Source organism: Penaeus monodon, chromosome 37, assembly GCF_015228065.2.
Source record: "Penaeus monodon isolate SGIC_2016 chromosome 37, NSTDA_Pmon_1, whole genome shotgun sequence".
NCBI lineage: Eukaryota > Metazoa > Arthropoda > Malacostraca > Decapoda > Penaeidae > Penaeus > Penaeus monodon.
In genome coordinates, this window is record NC_051422.1 from 5,594,214 (window position 1) to 5,599,213 (window position 5,000).

General features: G+C 40.4%; 1 protein-coding gene across 1 annotated transcript in view; it reads right to left on the reverse strand.

Moving 5' to 3' along the window:
• LOC119596179 (protocadherin-16-like) overlaps positions 1–5,000 on the reverse strand; it is a 17,621-nt gene that overhangs the window by 10,861 nt on the left and 1,760 nt on the right. The gene's annotated exons all lie outside the window — the stretch shown is intronic.

Here is a 5,000-nt window from a genome sequence, read left to right on the forward strand (position 1 = left end):
GGAGAAGGATCATATTAATTTTTTTCAAACTTATTTATTTACATATAAATATAAATATATATATGTATATATATATATTTATATATATATATATATATATATATATATATATATATATATATATAACTGGATATTCGAAACTAAAGATAAGGATAATAATATCGATAATAATAATAATAACGATGTAAATAATGAAGGTGATGGTGATGATAATAGTAAGAGAAACAACAAAAACAAAAACAACAACAATAATAATAATAATAATAATAATGATAGCAATAATAATAGTAACAGTAATAAGTATAATAATGAGAACAATAATCATTATTATCACAATAATGATAATAATAATAATAATAATAGTAATAATTACAACATTAACAGAAACAACAACAACAACAAGACACAAAGATTCGGCGAACGTAAGAGCCACTACAACTTAACAAACTCTTTCAAATAATAAAAAAGAAAGTAATTTTCCCGCCCGTCTCTCCTTTGCATAACCGACGCCATTTTCGAAAGTGGAGTCCGATCTCCGCGCCAAACAAGAGACTTGAGAAATCTGCTAAGAATCATGATGGTCATGCACTCGCTCGAGATCTTTTATATGTAAAGAGTGAATGATGGAGTGATGAAATAGTTTGCGTTTTACAGAGACTGACACAAAGAGCATATAGGAAAACAGGAACAAACACGCGCGCGGGCACGCACACACACACACACACACACACACACACAAACACACACACACACACACACACACACACACACACGCGCGCGCGCGCGCGCGCGCAGACGTAGATATAAATATATAGGAAAACAGGTATGAGCAGATGAAAAGAGACAGATAAATAGATATAACTCTAAATACATAAATATTGACAGTGAGATTAACATAAACACAGATGCACTGATAAAAATAAGGATCATACTCATAATATTTTAAGAAACTTATCTCTTCAATTGTTTCGTTAACTGTATATTCATATTTTCGCTCAGAATTTTGTGAAAAAAGCATTAAAAACACAAACGCTTTCCTAACAAGAATCCAATTAGATTACACGCTAGTGAGAAAAAGAATCGTTTTCACACTTAAGTACATTTACTTTTTCTCACACCAGAGCTTCGGTGAGAAGAGAGAGAGAGAGAGAGAGAGAGAGAGAGAGAGAGAGAGAGAGAGAGAGAGAGAGAGAGAGAGAGAGAGAGAGAGAGAGAGAGAGAGAGAGAGAGAGAGAGAGAGAGAGAGAGAGAGAGAGAGAGAGAGGGAGAGCAGAGAAGAGAAAAAAAGAGAAAGGAGAAAGGAGAAAGAGAAAGAGAAAAAAAATCGAAAAGAGAAGAGAGAGAGAAAACGAAAGTGTGAGATCCCAGCCACTTAATTATGTCTAAAGGCATTAGCAAAGGTGTAAGATTTTTTTTTTCATTTTTTCATTTTTTAAAATCTCTTTCGAACGCCAATTCCTAATGGTATGGCGTAATAGGAATTACCTTATATTTCATGTTATCAGCATTCTTAAAAAAAAAAAAAAAAAAAAAACTAGGATATCATCTATTTTCAGCTAATATTTTGAAAATCTCATGGTTTTATATATATATATATATATATATATATATATATATATATATATATATATATATATATATATATATATATATATACACAATTCTTTTTACATCACATTATACTTTTAATATAATATTCTGGGATCCTACTTACACTATTTTTAGTAATCATTGTGAACCATTATTATTTTGGAGGATGCTAATCGACTGACTGAAAGGGGAAATGACAGAAAAAAAGGGGGAGAGAGAGAGAGAGAGAGAGAGAGAGAGAGAGAGAGAGAGAGAGAGAGAGAGAGAGAGAGAGAGAGGGGAGAGAGAGAGAGAGAGAGAGAGAGAGAGAGAGAGAGGGGGGGGGGGGAGAACAACAGAGAGATAGAGATAGATAGATAGAGATCACTCAACCCAGAAAGAGATAGATAGATAGAGAGGGAGAGAGCGGGGGAGATAGATAGATAGAGAGAGAAAGAGATAGAGAGAATGTGTGTGTGTGTGTGAGATAGATTGATAGACAGAGAGAGATCACTCAACCCAGACAGGCCCCCAAGTGAGACAAGCGCTGGCACCCGCAGGCACGCCCTCCCCTCCCCCTCCCCCTCCTCCTCCATCGGTCATGCAGACGAGCAGCCATTTCGCGCCGCATCGCATTTCAAGACGATTAGCCAAGGCGCTGACATCACTGACTTCGCTGACATCGCTGACAATGGTGCCGTATCGGAGGAGGTAATGAGGGGAGGAGGAGGGAGGAGGGAGGAGGGAGGAGGGAGGAGGGAGAGGAGAGGAAAAAGGGAGAAGAGAGGAGAGGAGAGAAGAGGGGAGAGGGAAGGGGAGAGGAGAAGAGAAGAGAGGGAAGGGGAGAGGAGGGGAGAGGGGAGAGGAAAGGAGAGAGAAGAGGAGAGGAGGGGACAGGGGAGAGGAGAGGAGAGGGAAGGAGAGAGGAAAGGCGAGGAAAGGAGAGAGAAGAGGAAAGGGAAGAGGAGAGGAGAGGAGAGAGAAGGGGAGAGGAGAGGAAAGGGGCGAGGAGGGGACAGGGAAGGGGAAGAGAAGGAGACAAAAGGGTGGAAGAAAGAGAAAGAGAAGAAGGGGGAAAGGTGGAATGAAGGAGAGAGGATAACAAGATAAGGAAGAAGGGGATGAAAGGAAGAGAAGAAGAGAAGAGAAAAAAAGGTGGAAAGAAATGTTGAAACCTCCTTTTCGCCTCTCTTCCCCCTCCCCCCTTTCCCCTCCCTATCTTCCTGTTGAATGCTCAGTTTAGTCAAGACATTGCAAACGCAGTAGTAGAACAACGTACATGCACTGCATGTACGTTGTTCTACTTTTGATAATGGTGATGAGCGCGTGTGTACGTGTGTGTGCACGTGTGTGTGTGTGTGTGTGTGTGTGTGTGTGTGTGTGTGTGTGTGTGTGTGCGCGCGTATGCGTCCGTGTGCATGTGTGTATGTGTATATATGTGTGTGTATGTGTGTGTGTGTGTGTGTGTGTGTGTGTGTGTGTGTGTGTGTGTGTGTGTGTGTGTGTGTGTGTGTGTGTGTGTGTGTGTGTGTTACATGTTCAATCTTACAAGTCAAGTTTCGTAACAGCGTGTCGTGACCGGAACTCCAAGAGATGAGGGAGGGAGGGAGGGAAGGGGTACGGGAAGGGGTGGGGAGGGGAGGGAATGGGAAGAGAGAGATAAATAGATAGAGAGATAGAGATAGATAGATAGATAGAGGGTGGTAGGAAGGGGCAGGGGAGGAGCAGGCAGGGAGAAAGAAGCAAGGGGTAGGGAGAGAGAGAGAGAGAGAGAGAGAGAGAGAGAGAGAGAGAGAGAGAGAGAGAGAGAGAGAGAGAGAGAGAGAGAGAGAGAGAGAGAGAGAGAGAAAAGAAATAGGAAGAAAAAGGAAACCACTTCCCCATTATCAAAAATCTCCCACCTCCCCCCCCCCCGAAAAATATACATTTCCTCTCATACCTCGTAGCCTCTGGACCATATCACCCCCCCCCCCCCAAAAAAAAAAAAAAAAAAAAAAAAAAAAAAAAAAAATCGAAAACACCTTCCCTTTCCTCATGCCGTCTCTTAGCCAACTCCCCGCGCCCTGCCCACTGCTGCCACCCTTCCGCTCGAAGTGTTGTCAGCCTGTCACGGTTGTCACGGCGGTGTCACGATTGCGGGGTTCCCTTTTCTGGGACAATTGCGTAGTGAACGATACGCTTTAGGAACGTATTTCTCGAAGTCTTGTCATCTCTGTAAGTCGTTTCTGTACGGATACGCATAAGCATGCGCGCGCGCACACACACACACACATTAATTATATCTTTATTTCAGAATATCAGTGATCTCGAAAGTGGATCGTAAAAGATGACGACTAAATATTCAATCTTTCACGAAATATCATTAATTCAAAAGTAAATACATCTAATGGGATGGTGTAGTTAGGAGAGAGGAAGAGGGAGAGAGAGAGAGGGAGAGAGAGAGAAAGGGAGAGAGAGAGAGATAAATAGAAAGAAAGAGAACATTTAAACATTTAACGTTTTTTTTCCTCTCTCTCTTCATTTAACTTTCTATTTTCTTATTTTCCCCCTAATAATTCTGTCGCTTCGTCTCCAACACCGTTCCTTCTCTCCCATTCCTTTCCCACGCACGTTCTCTACCGCGGCACGAGAGGAAAAATCAAGTAAATATCTTTGAAGCTTTGTTATCTTTTTGTCTTTGAAGCTTTGTTATCTTTTTGTCTTTAAAGCTTTGTCATCTTTTTGTCTTTTGAGCGAAAAGGCTGACCTATGTGGAGATAATTTTTCTTTCTTTCATTTCTCTCTGTTTTCTTTTTTTTTCTCTCTCTCTCTCTTCTGCATCGTTCTGCTTTGTTTTTTTATTTATTCTATTCTCCTTTTTTGTTTCTATCTCTGTCTCTCTATTTCCCTGTATCCTTTACTTTCTTTCCTTTCTTCTTTATTCATTTTTTTCTCAGTTTTATCTCCCTTCCGTCTTTCTCATTCTCTTCCGAGTTTTCCCCCTCTGTCCATTTTTATCTCAATTTTATCTCTCTTCTCCCTTTCTCATTCTCCTATTTTTTTAACCACTGTCCATTTTTACCTCTCCTTCTCTACCTCCTGCGTGCCTCGTTTCTCTTTTACAGACTATTTTCTATTCATTCTATTTCCCCTTTCTGTATTTCTTTTCTCTTTCCATGCACTTTTTGTCTCCCGTTTTTCTAGCTATCTTTCTTATCTCGTATTTTCTTCCTCTTCCTTCTTTCGTTACGTTCCTACTTTCCTGCATTTTCTATTCCCTTCCTCCTCCCGCTTTCTCTTCTCTCCTATATTAATTCCCCTTTCTATACATAACCTTCTTCTCTCTCATTCCTCTAGTTATCTCCTTTCTCCTTTTCGATACATACTCATCTTTCCCATCTCTTATTTCTCTACCTACTCCATTTCTCATTTCCGTGACGATCTCGTTCCTT